General features: G+C 52.6%; 25 non-coding genes across 25 annotated transcripts; all 25 read left to right on the forward strand.

Annotated features, from left to right (window-relative positions):
* Positions 1-72: 72 nt before the first annotated feature.
* Positions 73-154, forward strand: Trnal-aag (transfer RNA leucine (anticodon AAG)). The gene has a single exon. It is a non-coding gene; the product is annotated as a tRNA-Leu (tRNA).
* Positions 155-7,724: 7,570 nt separating this feature from the next.
* On the forward strand, positions 7,725-7,796 carry Trnae-cuc (transfer RNA glutamic acid (anticodon CUC)). Its single transcript has one exon. It is a non-coding gene; the product is annotated as a tRNA-Glu (tRNA).
* Positions 7,797-8,171: 375 nt separating this feature from the next.
* On the forward strand, positions 8,172-8,249 carry Trnah-gug (transfer RNA histidin (anticodon GUG)). Its single transcript has one exon. It is a non-coding gene; the product is annotated as a tRNA-His (tRNA).
* A 288-nt stretch (positions 8,250-8,537) lies between these two features.
* Trnal-aag (transfer RNA leucine (anticodon AAG)) lies at positions 8,538-8,619 on the forward strand. Its single transcript has one exon. It is a non-coding gene; the product is annotated as a tRNA-Leu (tRNA).
* An 80-nt stretch (positions 8,620-8,699) lies between these two features.
* On the forward strand, positions 8,700-8,781 carry Trnal-cag (transfer RNA leucine (anticodon CAG)). The gene has a single exon. It is a non-coding gene; the product is annotated as a tRNA-Leu (tRNA).
* A 274-nt stretch (positions 8,782-9,055) lies between these two features.
* Positions 9,056-9,127, forward strand: Trnae-cuc (transfer RNA glutamic acid (anticodon CUC)). Its single transcript has one exon. It is a non-coding gene; the product is annotated as a tRNA-Glu (tRNA).
* A 375-nt stretch (positions 9,128-9,502) lies between these two features.
* On the forward strand, positions 9,503-9,580 carry Trnah-gug (transfer RNA histidin (anticodon GUG)). Its single transcript has one exon. It is a non-coding gene; the product is annotated as a tRNA-His (tRNA).
* A 288-nt stretch (positions 9,581-9,868) lies between these two features.
* Trnal-aag (transfer RNA leucine (anticodon AAG)) lies at positions 9,869-9,950 on the forward strand. The gene has a single exon. It is a non-coding gene; the product is annotated as a tRNA-Leu (tRNA).
* An 80-nt stretch (positions 9,951-10,030) lies between these two features.
* On the forward strand, positions 10,031-10,112 carry Trnal-cag (transfer RNA leucine (anticodon CAG)). The gene has a single exon. It is a non-coding gene; the product is annotated as a tRNA-Leu (tRNA).
* Positions 10,113-10,386: 274 nt separating this feature from the next.
* Positions 10,387-10,458, forward strand: Trnae-cuc (transfer RNA glutamic acid (anticodon CUC)). The gene has a single exon. It is a non-coding gene; the product is annotated as a tRNA-Glu (tRNA).
* A 375-nt stretch (positions 10,459-10,833) lies between these two features.
* Positions 10,834-10,911, forward strand: Trnah-gug (transfer RNA histidin (anticodon GUG)). Its single transcript has one exon. It is a non-coding gene; the product is annotated as a tRNA-His (tRNA).
* Positions 10,912-11,199: 288 nt separating this feature from the next.
* Positions 11,200-11,281, forward strand: Trnal-aag (transfer RNA leucine (anticodon AAG)). Its single transcript has one exon. It is a non-coding gene; the product is annotated as a tRNA-Leu (tRNA).
* Positions 11,282-11,361: 80 nt separating this feature from the next.
* On the forward strand, positions 11,362-11,443 carry Trnal-cag (transfer RNA leucine (anticodon CAG)). The gene has a single exon. It is a non-coding gene; the product is annotated as a tRNA-Leu (tRNA).
* Positions 11,444-11,717: 274 nt separating this feature from the next.
* Positions 11,718-11,789, forward strand: Trnae-cuc (transfer RNA glutamic acid (anticodon CUC)). Its single transcript has one exon. It is a non-coding gene; the product is annotated as a tRNA-Glu (tRNA).
* A 375-nt stretch (positions 11,790-12,164) lies between these two features.
* On the forward strand, positions 12,165-12,242 carry Trnah-gug (transfer RNA histidin (anticodon GUG)). Its single transcript has one exon. It is a non-coding gene; the product is annotated as a tRNA-His (tRNA).
* Positions 12,243-12,530: 288 nt separating this feature from the next.
* Trnal-aag (transfer RNA leucine (anticodon AAG)) lies at positions 12,531-12,612 on the forward strand. Its single transcript has one exon. It is a non-coding gene; the product is annotated as a tRNA-Leu (tRNA).
* Positions 12,613-12,692: 80 nt separating this feature from the next.
* Trnal-cag (transfer RNA leucine (anticodon CAG)) lies at positions 12,693-12,774 on the forward strand. The gene has a single exon. It is a non-coding gene; the product is annotated as a tRNA-Leu (tRNA).
* A 274-nt stretch (positions 12,775-13,048) lies between these two features.
* On the forward strand, positions 13,049-13,120 carry Trnae-cuc (transfer RNA glutamic acid (anticodon CUC)). The gene has a single exon. It is a non-coding gene; the product is annotated as a tRNA-Glu (tRNA).
* Positions 13,121-13,495: 375 nt separating this feature from the next.
* On the forward strand, positions 13,496-13,573 carry Trnah-gug (transfer RNA histidin (anticodon GUG)). Its single transcript has one exon. It is a non-coding gene; the product is annotated as a tRNA-His (tRNA).
* A 288-nt stretch (positions 13,574-13,861) lies between these two features.
* Trnal-aag (transfer RNA leucine (anticodon AAG)) lies at positions 13,862-13,943 on the forward strand. The gene has a single exon. It is a non-coding gene; the product is annotated as a tRNA-Leu (tRNA).
* Positions 13,944-14,023: 80 nt separating this feature from the next.
* Positions 14,024-14,105, forward strand: Trnal-cag (transfer RNA leucine (anticodon CAG)). The gene has a single exon. It is a non-coding gene; the product is annotated as a tRNA-Leu (tRNA).
* Positions 14,106-14,379: 274 nt separating this feature from the next.
* On the forward strand, positions 14,380-14,451 carry Trnae-cuc (transfer RNA glutamic acid (anticodon CUC)). The gene has a single exon. It is a non-coding gene; the product is annotated as a tRNA-Glu (tRNA).
* Positions 14,452-14,826: 375 nt separating this feature from the next.
* Trnah-gug (transfer RNA histidin (anticodon GUG)) lies at positions 14,827-14,904 on the forward strand. The gene has a single exon. It is a non-coding gene; the product is annotated as a tRNA-His (tRNA).
* A 288-nt stretch (positions 14,905-15,192) lies between these two features.
* On the forward strand, positions 15,193-15,274 carry Trnal-aag (transfer RNA leucine (anticodon AAG)). Its single transcript has one exon. It is a non-coding gene; the product is annotated as a tRNA-Leu (tRNA).
* An 80-nt stretch (positions 15,275-15,354) lies between these two features.
* Trnal-cag (transfer RNA leucine (anticodon CAG)) lies at positions 15,355-15,436 on the forward strand. The gene has a single exon. It is a non-coding gene; the product is annotated as a tRNA-Leu (tRNA).
* The last annotated feature ends 55 nt before the right edge of the window (positions 15,437-15,491 follow it).

Raw genomic sequence — 15,491 nt, forward strand, 5'->3', positions numbered from 1 at the left:
AGCAACGCGTCGCAGAAGATCAGGAAGTTGTGTCGTGCACTGTTTTCTACAAATGCCACGAACTCTGGTGCAGGTAGCGTGGCCGAGCGGTCTAAGGCGCTGGTTTAAGGCACCAGTCTCTTCGGAGGCGTGGGTTCGAATCCCACCGCTGCCAATTTTTACTTCTCGTTTTTGTGCCATTGCCGTGTGTTCTCGAGGGGTAGAACGCAGCTCCTGTGGCCGTTGGGTCGCGTAGGTAGCGTGGCCGAGCGGTCTAAGGCGCTGGTTTCAGGCACCAGTCTCTTCGGAGCCGTGGGCCCGAACACATCGCGCGCTCGCTGCGGCGTGTCGGGCGGTGTTTACTTGCGGATCGCGGTCGGCGGCGTGTGCCTCGCGGTGCTGTTTCTGCAGTAGTTTGTTATTCCTGTGAGTACCATGGATCTCAATCATTCAGAGAATCGTCAGAACAATATTCAGTGCGCGTTTGATAGATCCGTGCGTAGGCCTACGGCTTTCGAGATTCATGAATGGATTAAAAGTGATCTTCAATTGCCGAAAAGTGTTGTTCTTGGCGTTCAACTTGACGCGTTCGTTAACTCGGTATTTTTAAAACTGTCGTCTTCCGATATGTGTGATACTCTAGTCAATGTGAATGGTGGTATACGTAAAATCAGGCACCTTGACGGTACAATTAGTGATGTTGTGCTATCGAACGCGGGTTATGGTATACGCACTGTTCGCGTGTTTAACCTGCCATTCGAAGTACGTAATGACACTATTTCTCGTAGTTTACTTCCGTATGGTACAGTGCTTTCGGTCGTAAAAGAGAAATGGTCGTCAGCTTATCATTACGACGTTGAGAACGGTGTTCGCAGTGTCCGTATGATTGTCCGACAGCATATACCGTCTTTTGTTGTTGTTGCTGGCCATCGGGCTTTTATTACTTATAGCGGCCAACCGGCGACCTGTTCGTTTTGCAATGGCACCGGACATTTTCGACAGGACTGTCCGAAACGTAGTCGCCCTGTGCAATTACCACGGACAGACGGTCAGGACGAGGTGACGTGGGCGTCGGTCGCGCTTGGCGCCTCCCCCGCACGTGCGAGTCGTGTGTCAGCACCTGAGCTTGCGACCGACTTCGTTGCTATGGACGTTACACCTTCCGTTCCTGTTGCTGATAGCTCCCCGACGTTGCCTGTGATTTCTTTGCCTGTGGATGTAGCAGCCACTGTGCCTGACACGCAGGCTGTTGATAGAATTGAACTATCGATTGTGTCTGACCCTGTACCGGCAGCTGTAACGCTGTCCGTATCGGAACCCGTTTCAGAGGCTGCTCCCTCTGTTATGAATGAGAATGTGTCCGCTTCTGCCACCGTTGCTGTCGATCGTGAGGAGCGTCTTGACGCCCCCGCGGAACCCAAACCGCGTCGCGAAAGGCCTACTGAGAGGGCTGAAAACGTTAGCCGCTTTCGCAGCGCGAGTATTTCAGGTGTTTCTTTTCGTAAGGCGCGGACGCCGTCCCCGGTGGTGACTTGTGTTCCACCGTACAAGTCCACTTCTAAGCAAAAGAAATTGCAACGGGCCTCGCAGCGCGCGGTTGTTGACTCGCGGCAGGCGCCGGCTTCCGATCGCCGTCGGCAGCGTCCTGTTGCTTGCAGTCAGCCCGAGGCGTCCGTGAGTTCCGCGGAATCCAAGCGGGACGAGAAAGTTCGACAGCTAAAGGTTCTCCTTACTAAAAAGGAGCCCGTTGTGGCAAGCGGTATGGCGATGGACGTTGTTCAGGGCGTGTCGCCTGCACACTTGGCATCCAAACGTAAATCGGACGACTCACATTGCCGTCGCATCCGGCCGCACTCACAGGATTCTGGACCTGTTTCTGCCGTCGGCGCTGGACCTGCCACGGCGGCTCCTTCCGGTGCCGCTGTTAGTATGGACACGGAGGTGGTTCAGCCCCCCGTGTTTTCTGGTGATAAGTGCGACTGGGCGGCGGACGTGGAGGTGAACGACGGCACTGGAGCCGGTACGTAGCGTGACTTTGCTCTTTGCTTGGCAGCGTGATTGCATCCGCCGTTGCCTAAGTTTAACGTTGTTTTTTGTGGCGTATTCTTGTCTATTTGTGTGACACCGGTCTGTTGCGCGTTTTAACCTGTATTTTCGCACGCGAGTGTAATTTTGGCAGTGCCACTGCACCCGTCGTTGTCTGTTTTTATTTGTTGTGTATTTTAAATGTGTTTGGTATTTTTCAATGTGTTGGGTGCCAGCCGCTCGTCGGCGGCACATTTTAGTCGTTCTTGCCGCTCACTTGGATCGTTACGGATACACGGTTGCTTTTCCAGATGTGCGCATTTATTTTTCACATACTTGTGTAGTTTTGTTGTCAATGGGGCCTGACACGTGGTTTTTGTGTGTTTACCCCGTTAATCTCAATACCATGTGCTGTCTTACCGGTGCGTGTGCCGCTTTTGTGGTGCGTATACTTTTTTTTTTTCGCGCGTCTGATGTGTGACATCCGTTGCAGACATATTTTACTGTGCTTGCCATTTTCTTGCATTGTTTTAGCAGCACATGAGCATGCAATTTTTTTTGCGGACCCACGTTTTAGCCTTTGAAAGTGTCTGGTGTTTATTGTCCGCTGGCGGAATTTTTAGTCGTTTGTGTTGAAACAGTGTGTGCCCCTTGTGACGCCAATGCTTCCACCGTTGTGCACGCTTCTTTGAATTTTTTTTTCTTATTGTTATTTATTGACTTTGCTGTGTCTGGTGTGTGCCCCCCGTTGGAGGCAATGTCTCATCGCTCATGCCGACGAGCTGCATGGTATAATATTGGCGGCGCACATGTCCTTTTACTCTGTCCGTATATTTTTGATATTTCACCTATGTCTCCTGTCTCCACCTTTTGGGGATGTCTTTTATCGTTGTTGTCGATTGTCTCCGTCGTTTGGTAGCGCACACAACTTTTCCTTGTGCCACTGTGTGCCTTTGATTTACTTTTGTGCACGGCGTTGGCGGGTTGTTTGTTTTACCGGGCCTGTCGCTCGACTGCGTCGTCCTCGCTGAGCCGGGGCACCTCTTATTGTATGTGTATGTTGTATCTCCTTAATTGTTGGTGTTTTAGCTGTGCTTGGCGTTCGGTAGCCTGCGTTGGATCGTTTTTGCCGTTCATGTTCACGTGTTGCTTTGCTTTGGGGGCGCCCTTGTGACTGTTATTGTAGACCCTTCTTTCGTGTGTAATTTGTGTATGATACCTGCCACCTGTCGGTATGCCATTTTTGCCGATCTTGTCTACATTCCGCGTTATCTTCGCAGCGATACTGCCTCGCTTCTTGTGCACACTGTATTTGTTGCTCCTTGCGTTGTGTATGGTTCCTGACACGCGTCGGTGGCACATACTTACTGTTAATGTTAACAAAATGCGTAGTCCTCATAAGGTCCTTGCATTAAAAACTCTTTTATGTGAAACCCGTTGCCACGTCGCTTTTTTGCAAGAAGTGACACGGGAGGCTCTCCTGCTTTTAACCGATCTGAGTGACTACGTTATTGTGGATAATGTAGTGTCAGACAGTGTCACCGGTACAGCTATTTTAGTCTGCCCCGGGCTCAATGTTACTAATATCGAGTGTCTCCCTACTGGCCGCGCTATTGCGTGCATTATTGAAGGCGTCACGTTTGTTAATGTTTATGCTCCTTCCGGTAGCGACTACGCGGCGCGGCGGCTCTTTTATAGTCAGGAGCTGTGTGAGGTTCTGCACCGGAATTCCGCTCATTTAATTCTCGGCGGTGATTTTAATGCGGTCACCGATGACCGCGATCAGGAGCCGCGCCCCAACAAGTGTCAGGAACTCCACACGCTTCTCACAAGTTTTAATCTGCAGGACACGTGGCGAATGCTCCACCCGGTTGACACCCAATTTACCTATTTTTATCCACAGGGACACAGCCGACTTGATCGGATCTATGTGTCATCGTTACTTGCGGCCCCGGTGGCTCGATCTGAGGTCAGGCCGGTTATTTTTTCAGATCACTGCAGTTATTTTTGTGAACTTTCGCTTCCATTTTTTAGGCCTTCCTATCGCCCAAATTTATGGAAGTTTAACTGCAGCCTGCTGGCCGACTCTCATTTTCAGCAGTCCTTCACTGATATGTGGCACAAACTTTTGCAGGCTAAACCCGGTGATAGTAGCGTTCTCGGGTGGTGGGTTGGCACTGCCAAACCTGCAGTCCGGACCTTTTTAATTAATTTTAGCCGAGACGCAGCGCACTGGCGTCGCTCGACGTCACAGTTTTATCAGAGCTGTTTGAAGGACCTCGCCCGCCAAGTTACGGCCCAGCCGCATCTTCTTCCCATTTTTAAACAATTTCAGGCCGAACTTTTGACCGATCTGCGGCGAAAGGGTAGAGGGCCGGTTACTCGGTGCCAACCTGTGGGTGCCGTAGACGGGGAGCCGCTCTCTATATATCATCTTAACAGAGAGCGGAAGATGCGCGAACGATTGGCCTTTAATGCGTGGGTCACTCGGGATGGAACAAAGACTTCCGACAGGGTGACGATTGAGAGGGAAATCCACGCACATTTTGAGTCTCTCTTTCGGGACGTTGATGTCGAACCCGCTGCGCTGCGTCGTCTTTTACAGGGGATTCCAAATGCTTTACGTCGCACAGACCGTGTCCATCTTAATGAGGCTTTTACGTCCGATGAATTGCACGAAGCTGTCAAGCGAAGTCCTAGGGGAAAATCTCCCGGAATGGACGGCATTCCCGCTGAATTTTATTTGCAATTTTTTAACCTTTTACGCGATACGTTAACCGGTATCGCGAATGAAATTCTTAATGGCGCTCCTCTACCAACGGAATTTGCAGCGGGATGCATCACGCTCATTCCAAAATCGAAAGCGACGCCGAATATCCACGCTGTTCGACCGATCACTCTGTTAAACGCGGACTATAAGATCATGGCGAGGTGCGTCGCGCACAGACTGCGGCAAGTCATGCCGCGCGTTCTCTGTGAACATCAGACGTGTGCTGTGCGTGACAGGAATATTTTTGACGCCGTTCTGGCCTATAGGGACTGTATCGGTTTTGTACGCGGCAACAGAGTTCGGTCGGCAGCCATTATGTTGATCGATTTCCAGAATGCGTTTGACAGGGTTGGCCATGCCTATTTGCGGCGTGTCATGGTTGCAATGGGCTTTGGCCGTAAGTTTACCCACACGGTTCAGGGTTTTTTGCGAAATGCCACGTCGAGTGTCATCGTCAATGGGTCCCTCAGTCAGCCTATACGTCTAACTCGCTCGGTCAGACAGGGTTGCCCGTTGTCAATGACACTTTACGCTTTGGCGCTCGACCCGCTGCTGCGGTCTATCTGCCGCGAGTGTCCCGGGATCCAACTTGGGGAAGATCGCCTCACTTGCTGGGCTTATGCCGACGATCTTGGGGTGTTCTTGGGTCGGCCGGCCGATGTAGATACCCTGTACTCTGTTCTCCGGCTTTTTGAGAAGGCGACGGGGGCCGTTGTGAATGTTCACAAGACGGTTTTGCTGCCTCTTACTCCACGCATGAGCCATGTGCGTCGAAATTGGTTCAGTGTTGTGCAGCAGCACAAAGTCCTGGGGGTTATTTTATCTGATAATCCTCAGCGCATGGAGGCTCTGAATTGGCGTCCCGTCTTACACACAATTAGGGCGGTTGTTAAAATTCATGCGGCCCGGCATTTGGCGCTCCATGACAAGGTGCATCTCATTAACACTACCATCTTAGCTCGAGCGTGGTATTTAGCACAGGTTCTCCCGGTTCCTAAGCTTCTAGATCGCGCTATTAAACAGGCTGTCTACTGGCTCCTTTGGAAAGGGGACATTTTCAAAGTTTCGTTAGCCACGTGCACCTTACATCCGGCCGATGGGGGACTCGGACTGGTGGATTTTTCCGCCAAATGCGCGGCGCTCCTCCTCAAACGGACTACTGCCGTATTGGAGAAAGGCACCAGCAGTGCCACGGTCAGGTTGTTCACCCAATACCGCCCACCTTCCGTGGTTGCTCCGGTCTCTGTCAGCCACATACCCTTTGCGCTGAATTACGTGCGGCTTTTTTATTTTAACAGCAGCTATCTTGCGCATAGTGGCACCAGCGGGGGCCGTGTCGGCGACATTGTCCGTGCTCTGCGGGGATTACCGGCCAGAAACAAGTGGGAGTACCGCCTGCCGCACTCTGACTGGCGGACAGTTTGGCGCAACATCACCACCCCCGTGCTTCCTGCACCTGTCAGAGCCACGTGGTATAAAGTGGTCAATGGCACGATTCCTACAAATGCTAAACTGCACTCTATTCATCTGAGTCCGTCCCCTGCATGCGAAGAGTGCCATGTCGACGATACCATTGAACATCGTTTCGTGTGCCGTCGGTTCCGTGCTGTGTGGGACACTGCTCGGGATATGGTTCGTCTCGTCAACAGGGTGTCTATAGCGCAGGTGACAGTGGCAGATGCAATCGTACCTCAGTGTAAGGCGTTTCCATCCACCAAACGCAATGCCACGATCTGGTTAATCGGCCATACAATTTATTCACTCTTTTGTCTCAAGCTGACGGATCGTTTGGATTTTCTCACCTACTTATGGACTGAGCACGGAAAGTACCGTGTTCGTACCGATTATGTTATGACTTTTGCAAATTTTTTGCATGTCGCTTTGGCGCATGCTTTTGCTCCTTACCGATGTCGACTTAATTAATTTTCCACTTTCCTGCTTAAAACTGTGACGTGATAGTGAGAGAATTCGTTTAGCGATGCATATATATTCAGTATCAGGAACGAAAAATATAACGTAATCGGGAGGCATTTCTCCCTTCGGAATTGCGTCGTATATGGTATTATGCGAGGATTTTTGTTTTCCTTTCTTTATTTTCCTCTTGTTTTCCACTCTGCCATGTTATGGTATGGGATCGTGATGCTGCGAGGACATTTCATTGTGTTTACTTGCTTTTAGTTTGGTCAGGATTGCTAGTGTGCTTTTCTTAATTGAATTGCATTTTTTCTTTTCTTTCTTGTTTCTTTGGAGTGAACATCGCACCTTTTTTTTCCATTTTTTCACGGTGAGCGTCCGTGTTAATTGACTTCTCCATTGCTGGATGGCGTTTTGCTTTGTGTGATGAATGGATTTTTCTTTGACTGATTTCCGAAAGTAATATATAGTTGTTTTTTATTTTCCGCTTCACGAGCAATCGCATGTTTCCTTTGATTTCCGTGAAGATCCACACCTTTCCGTTAACCCTTTCACCAACAATGCCTCAGAGGAAGGAGGCTTAATTTCCATTTTGCTTTGGTCAACGTTCGTTTTCGTTTAAGTTCCATCTGGCAACAGCACTAACTATAGCTGAGAAGCTCGCCGACGAAGGCGTTACTTGGAGAGCGAAAGGACGGGCTATAAGGGGAGATGGGAGGCCAAAGAAATTTTCAAAAAAAAAAAAAAAAAAAAAAGCTGCCAACGTTTTCTGTCTCGTAATCCAGAGCTCTGATTACCCGCGAAGGAAATAGCGCAGCAAAGCGTGATCGTCGCTTTCGTAAATTGTCGTAGCACAGTGCGTGGTGTAACAACAGGATTCACCGGCGCAGGTTGGTCTCATGATCGCTGGCGTTCGTCTCCACGAGATACGTCCCGAGCATGCCGTTCTACAAAGTGGAAACGTAAATTTTTGCAGTTGTCGCCAAATAGCGGGAAGGTGCTTGCTGCGTTTGCTGGAGGAGCGCTTGCGTCGTTATCCGGTGTGGTCTAGTGGCTAGGATACCTGGCTCTCACCCAGGAGGCCCGGGTTCGATTCCCGGTACCGGAAACGCACATTTTGTTGCTCCTCTTATGCGACTTGTCCCGACTTAGCTCGACTGACGCTCCGCTGACGCTTGCAGAAAACTACGTAAAATATGGTTCGCGGCCACAAGTGACGGCGAGAGAGATGCGACATCTGTCCACCTCTTATCGAGGCACATACCTGCGGTCAACAGACTTGGAGGACTGCAAGACATTGCCACGGGCGTTGAATGCAGCTAACCACTCTGCTCAGTGTCCCAAGAGCGCAGGCACGGTCGTTTGCAGGTATGCATATGATGGAGACCGCGTGTGACACAGCTGTGGCGAGACGCAGTCGGCCGAGCTTTGCTGTTCATCGCCACTTGCAGTCGAGAAGGCTACTTTCGGCGGTGGCTCCGTGGCCGTGATCGTCTAGTGGTTAGGACATTGCCATTGCGTTGTGGCCGCAATAACCCAGGTTCGAGTCCTGGTCACGGCACTTTTTAAAGTTCTGCCTTGCTGTCGCTGCAATGACGATAGTGACCCAGTGTTTGAAATCACGGTGCCCTCCTGATTGTTTGCTCATGTTCCACAGGCTGCAGGTGGCACTACCGATTCAATATCAACACGCGATGCCGCCGCACCAGAGCGCTGGCAGCTGCCTGTGTACTTAATCTCTATTCGAAAAGTGCAGTGGTTTGAGGTTCGATGTATGAGCAACGCGTCGCAGAAGATCAGGAAGTTGTGTCGTGCACTGTTTTCTACAAATGCCACGAACTCTGGTGCAGGTAGCGTGGCCGAGCGGTCTAAGGCGCTGGTTTAAGGCACCAGTCTCTTCGGAGGCGTGGGTTCGAATCCCACCGCTGCCAATTTTTACTTCTCGTTTTTGTGCCATTGCCGTGTGTTCTCGAGGGGTAGAACGCAGCTCCTGTGGCCGTTGGGTCGCGTAGGTAGCGTGGCCGAGCGGTCTAAGGCGCTGGTTTCAGGCACCAGTCTCTTCGGAGGCGTGGGTTCGAATCCCACCGCTGCCAACGTTTTCTGTCTCGTAATCCAGAGCTCTGATTACCCGCGAAGGAAATAGCGCAGCAAAGCGTGATCGTCGCTTTCGTAAATTGTCGTAGCACAGTGCGTGGTGTAACAACAGGATTCACCGGCGCAGGTTGGTCTCATGATCGCTGGCGTTCGTCTCCACGAGATACGTCCCGAGCATGCCGTTCTACAAAGTGGAAACGTAAATTTTTGCAGTTGTCGCCAAATAGCGGGAAGGTGCTTGCTGAGTTTGCTGGAGGAGCGCTTGCGTCGTTATCCGGTGTGGTCTAGTGGCTAGGATACCTGGCTCTCACCCAGGAGGCCCGGGTTCGATTCCCGGTACCGGAAACGCACATTTTGTTGCTCCTCTTATGCGACTTGTCCCGACTTAGCTCGACTGACGCTCCGCTGACGCTTGCAGAAAACTACGTAAAATATGGTTCGCGGCCACAAGTGACGGCGAGAGAGATGCGACATCTGTCCACCTCTTATCGAGGCACATACCTGCGGTCAACAGACTTGGAGGACTGCAAGACATTGCCACGGGCGTTGAATGCAGCTAACCACTCTGCTCAGTGTCCCAAGAACGCAGGCACGGTCGTTTGCAGGTATGCATATGATGGAGACCGCGTGTGACACAGCTGTGGCGAGACGCAGTCGGCCGAGCTTTGCTGTTCATCGCCACTTGCAGTCGAGAAGGCTACTTTCGGCGGTGGCTCCGTGGCCGTGATCGTCTAGTGGTTAGGACATTGCCATTGCGTTGTGGCCGCAATAACCCAGGTTCGAGTCCTGGTCACGGCACTTTTTAAAGTTCTGCCTTGCTGTCGCTGCAATGACGATAGTGACCCAGTGTTTGAAATCACGGTGCCCTCCTGATTGTTTGCTCATGTTCCACAGGCTGCAGGTGGCACTACCGATTCAATATCAACACGCGATGCCGCCGCACCAGAGCGCTGGCAGCTGCCTGTGTAGTTAATCTCTATTCGAAAAGTGCAGTGGTTTGAGGTTCGATGTATGAGCAACGCGTCGCAGAAGATCAGGAAGTTGTGTCGTGCACTGTTTTCTACAAATGCCACGAACTCTGGTGCAGGTAGCGTGGCCGAGCGGTCTAAGGCGCTGGTTTAAGGCACCAGTCTCTTCGGAGGCGTGGGTTCGAATCCCACCGCTGCCAATTTTTACTTCTCGTTTTTGTGCCATTGCCGTGTGTTCTCGAGGGGTAGAACGCAGCTCCTGTGGCCGTTGGGTCGCGTAGGTAGCGTGGCCGAGCGGTCTAAGGCGCTGGTTTCAGGCACCAGTCTCTTCGGAGGCGTGGGTTCGAATCCCACCGCTGCCAACGTTTTCTGTCTCGTAATCCAGAGCTCTGATTACCCGCGAAGGAAATAGCGCAGCAAAGCGTGATCGTCGCTTTCGTAAATTGTCGTAGCACAGTGCGTGGTGTAACAACAGGATTCACCGGCGCAGGTTGGTCTCATGATCGCTGGCGTTCGTCTCCACGAGATACGTCCCGAGCATGCCGTTCTACAAAGTGGAAACGTAAATTTTTGCAGTTGTCGCCAAATAGCGGGAAGGTGCTTGCTGCGTTTGCTGGAGGAGCGCTTGCGTCGTTATCCGGTGTGGTCTAGTGGCTAGGATACCTGGCTCTCACCCAGGAGGCCCGGGTTCGATTCCCGGTACCGGAAACGCACATTTTGTTGCTCCTCTTATGCGACTTGTCCCGACTTAGCTCGACTGACGCTCCGCTGACGCTTGCAGAAAACTACGTAAAATATGGTTCGCGGCCACAAGTGACGGCGAGAGAGATGCGACATCTGTCCACCTCTTATCGAGGCACATACCTGCGGTCAACAGACTTGGAGGACTGCAAGACATTGCCACGGGCGTTGAATGCAGCTAACCACTCTGCTCAGTGTCCCAAGAACGCAGGCACGGTCGTTTGCAGGTATGCATATGATGGAGACCGCGTGTGACACAGCTGTGGCGAGACGCAGTCGGCCGAGCTTTGCTGTTCATCGCCACTTGCAGTCGAGAAGGCTACTTTCGGCGGTGGCTCCGTGGCCGTGATCGTCTAGTGGTTAGGACATTGCCATTGCGTTGTGGCCGCAATAACCCAGGTTCGAGTCCTGGTCACGGCACTTTTTAAAGTTCTGCCTTGCTGTCGCTACAATGACGATAGTGACCCAGTGTTTGAAATCACGGTGCCCTCCTGATTGTTTGCTCATGTTCCACAGGCTGCAGGTGGCACTACCGATTCAATATCAACACGCGATGCCGCCGCACCAGAGCGCTGGCAGCTGCCTGTGTAGTTAATCTCTATTCGAAAAGTGCAGTGGTTTGAGGTTCGATGTATGAGCAACGCGTCGCAGAAGATCAGGAAGTTGTGTCGTGCACTGTTTTCTACAAATGCCACGAACTCTGGTGCAGGTAGCGTGGCCGAGCGGTCTAAGGCGCTGGTTTAAGGCACCAGTCTCTTCGGAGGCGTGGGTTCGAATCCCACCGCTGCCAATTTTTACTTCTCGTTTTTGTGCCATTGCCGTGTGTTCTCGAGGGGTAGAACGCAGCTCCTGTGGCCGTTGGGTCGCGTAGGTAGCGTGGCCGAGCGGTCTAAGGCGCTGGTTTCAGGCACCAGTCTCTTCGGAGGCGTGGGTTCGAATCCCACCGCTGCCAACGTTTTCTGTCTCGTAATCCAGAGCTCTGATTACCCGCGAAGGAAATAGCGCAGCAAAGCGTGATCGTCGCTTTCGTAAATTGTCGTAGCACAGTGCGTGGTGTAACAACAGGATTCACCGGCGCAGGTTGGTCTCATGATCGCTGGCGTTCGTCTCCACGAGATACGTCCCGAGCATGCCGTTCTACAAAGTGGAAACGTAAATTTTTGCAGTTGTCGCCAAATAGCGGGAAGGTGCTTGCTGCGTTTGCTGGAGGAGCGCTTGCGTCGTTATCCGGTGTGGTCTAGTGGCTAGGATACCTGGCTCTCACCCAGGAGGCCCGGGTTCGATTCCCGGTACCGGAAACGCACATTTTGTTGCTCCTCTTATGCGACTTGTCCCGACTTAGCTCGACTGACGCTCCGCTGACGCTTGCAGAAAACTACGTAAAATATGGTTCGCGGCCACAAGTGACGGCGAGAGAGATGCGACATCTGTCCACCTCTTATCGAGGCACATACCTGCGGTCAACAGACTTGGAGGACTGCAAGACATTGCCACGGGCGTTGAATGCAGCTAACCACTCTGCTCAGTGTCCCAAGAACGCAGGCACGGTCGTTTGCAGGTATGCATATGATGGAGACCGCGTGTGACACAGCTGTGGCGAGACGCAGTCGGCCGAGCTTTGCTGTTCATCGCCACTTGCAGTCGAGAAGGCTACTTTCGGCGGTGGCTCCGTGGCCGTGATCGTCTAGTGGTTAGGACATTGCCATTGCGTTGTGGCCGCAATAACCCAGGTTCGAGTCCTGGTCACGGCACTTTTTAAAGTTCTGCCTTGCTGTCGCTACAATGACGATAGTGACCCAGTGTTTGAAATCACGGTGCCCTCCTGATTGTTTGCTCATGTTCCACAGGCTGCAGGTGGCACTACCGATTCAATATCAACACGCGATGCCGCCGCACCAGAGCGCTGGCAGCTGCCTGTGTAGTTAATCTCTATTCGAAAAGTGCAGTGGTTTGAGGTTCGATGTATGAGCAACGCGTCGCAGAAGATCAGGAAGTTGTGTCGTGCACTGTTTTCTACAAATGCCACGAACTCTGGTGCAGGTAGCGTGGCCGAGCGGTCTAAGGCGCTGGTTTAAGGCACCAGTCTCTTCGGAGGCGTGGGTTCGAATCCCACCGCTGCCAATTTTTACTTCTCGTTTTTGTGCCATTGCCGTGTGTTCTCGAGGGGTAGAACGCAGCTCCTGTGGCCGTTGGGTCGCGTAGGTAGCGTGGCCGAGCGGTCTAAGGCGCTGGTTTCAGGCACCAGTCTCTTCGGAGGCGTGGGTTCGAATCCCACCGCTGCCAACGTTTTCTGTCTCGTAATCCAGAGCTCTGATTACCCGCGAAGGAAATAGCGCAGCAAAGCGTGATCGTCGCTTTCGTAAATTGTCGTAGCACAGTGCGTGGTGTAACAACAGGATTCACCGGCGCAGGTTGGTCTCATGATCGCTGGCGTTCGTCTCCACGAGATACGTCCCGAGCATGCCGTTCTACAAAGTGGAAACGTAAATTTTTGCAGTTGTCGCCAAATAGCGGGAAGGTGCTTGCTGCGTTTGCTGGAGGAGCGCTTGCGTCGTTATCCGGTGTGGTCTAGTGGCTAGGATACCTGGCTCTCACCCAGGAGGCCCGGGTTCGATTCCCGGTACCGGAAACGCACATTTTGTTGCTCCTCTTATGCGACTTGTCCCGACTTAGCTCGACTGACGCTCCGCTGACGCTTGCAGAAAACTACGTAAAATATGGTTCGCGGCCACAAGTGACGGCGAGAGAGATGCGACATCTGTCCACCTCTTATCGAGGCACATACCTGCGGTCAACAGACTTGGAGGACTGCAAGACATTGCCACGGGCGTTGAATGCAGCTAACCACTCTGCTCAGTGTCCCAAGAGCGCAGGCACGGTCGTTTGCAGGTATGCATATGATGGAGACCGCGTGTGACACAGCTGTGGCGAGACGCAGTCGGCCGAGCTTTGCTGTTCATCGCCACTTGCAGTCGAGAAGGCTACTTTCGGCGGTGGCTCCGTGGCCGTGATCGTCTAGTGGTTAGGACATTGCCATTGCGTTGTGGCCGCAATAACCCAGGTTCGAGTCCTGGTCACGGCACTTTTTAAAGTTCTGCCTTGCTGTCGCTGCAATGACGATAGTGACCCAGTGTTTGAAATCACGGTGCCCTCCTGATTGTTTGCTCATGTTCCACAGGCTGCAGGTGGCACTACCGATTCAATATCAACACGCGATGCCGCCGCACCAGAGCGCTGGCAGCTGCCTGTGTAGTTAATCTCTATTCGAAAAGTGCAGTGGTTTGAGGTTCGATGTATGAGCAACGCGTCGCAGAAGATCAGGAAGTTGTGTCGTGCACTGTTTTCTACAAATGCCACGAACTCTGGTGCAGGTAGCGTGGCCGAGCGGTCTAAGGCGCTGGTTTAAGGCACCAGTCTCTTCGGAGGCGTGGGTTCCAATCCCACCGCTGCCAATTTTTACTTCTCGTTTTTGTGCCATTGCCGTGTGTTCTCGAGGGGTAGAACGCAGCTCCTGTGGCCGTTGGGTCGCGTAGGTAGCGTGGCCGAGCGGTCTAAGGCGCTGGTTTCAGGCACCAGTCTCTTCGGAGGCGTGGGTTCGAATCCCACCGCTGCCAACGTTTTCTGTCTCGTAATCCAGAGCTCTGATTACCCGCGAAGGAAATAGCGCAGCAAAGCGTGATCGTCGCTTTCGTAAATTGTCGTAGCACAGTGCGTGGTGTAACAACAGGATTCACCGGCGCAGGTTGGTCTCATGATCGCTGGCGTTCGTCTCCACGAGATACGTCCCGAGCATGCCGTTCTACAAAGTGGAAACGTAAATTTTTGCAGTTGTCGCCAAATAGCGGGAAGGTGCTTGCTGCGTTTGCTGGAGGAGCGCTTGCGTCGTTATCCGGTGTGGTCTAGTGGCTAGGATACCTGGCTCTCACCCAGGAGGCCCGGGTTCGATTCCCGGTACCGGAAACGCACATTTTGTTGCTCCTCTTATGCGACTTGTCCCGACTTAGCTCGACTGACGCTCCGCTGACGCTTGCAGAAAACTACGTAAAATATGGTTCGCGGCCACAAGTGACGGCGAGAGAGATGCGACATCTGTCCACCTCTTATCGAGGCACATACCTGCGGTCAACAGACTTGGAGGACTGCAAGACATTGCCACGGGCGTTGAATGCAGCTAACCACTCTGCTCAGTGTCCCAAGAGCGCAGGCACGGTCGTTTGCAGGTATGCATATGATGGAGACCGCGTGTGACACAGCTGTGGCGAGACGCAGTCGGCCGAGCTTTGCTGTTCATCGCCACTTGCAGTCGAGAAGGCTACTTTCGGCGGTGGCTCCGTGGCCGTGATCGTCTAGTGGTTAGGACATTGCCATTGCGTTGTGGCCGCAATAACCCAGGTTCGAGTCCTGGTCACGGCACTTTTTAAAGTTCTGCCTTGCTGTCGCTGCAATGACGATAGTGACCCAGTGTTTGAAATCACGGTGCCCTCCTGATTGTTTGCTCATGTTCCACAGGCTGCAGGTGGCACTACCGATTCAATATCAACACGCGATGCCGCCGCACCAGAGCGCTGGCAGCTGCCTGTGTAGTTAATCTCTATTCGAAAAGTGCAGTGGTTTGAGGTTCGATGTATGAGCAACGCGTCGCAGAAGATCAGGAAGTTGTGTCGTGCACTGTTTTCTACAAATGCCACGAACTCTGGTGCAGGTAGCGTGGCCGAGCGGTCTAAGGCGCTGGTTTAAGGCACCAGTCTCTTCGGAGGCGTGGGTTCCAATCCCACCGCTGCCAATTTTTACTTCTCGTTTTTGTGCCATTGCCGTGTGTTCTCGAGGGGTAGAACGCAGCTCCTGTGGCCGTTGGGTCGCGTAGGTAGCGTGGCCGAGCGGTCTAAGGCGCTGGTTTCAGGCACCAGTCTCTTCGGAGGCGTGGGTTCGAATCCCACCGCTGCCAACGTTTTCTGTCTCGTAATCCAGAGCTCTGATTACCCGCGAAGGAAATAGCGCAG

This window comes from Schistocerca gregaria, chromosome 2, assembly GCF_023897955.1.
Source record: "Schistocerca gregaria isolate iqSchGreg1 chromosome 2, iqSchGreg1.2, whole genome shotgun sequence".
Classification (NCBI taxonomy): Eukaryota; Metazoa; Arthropoda; class Insecta; order Orthoptera; family Acrididae; genus Schistocerca; species Schistocerca gregaria.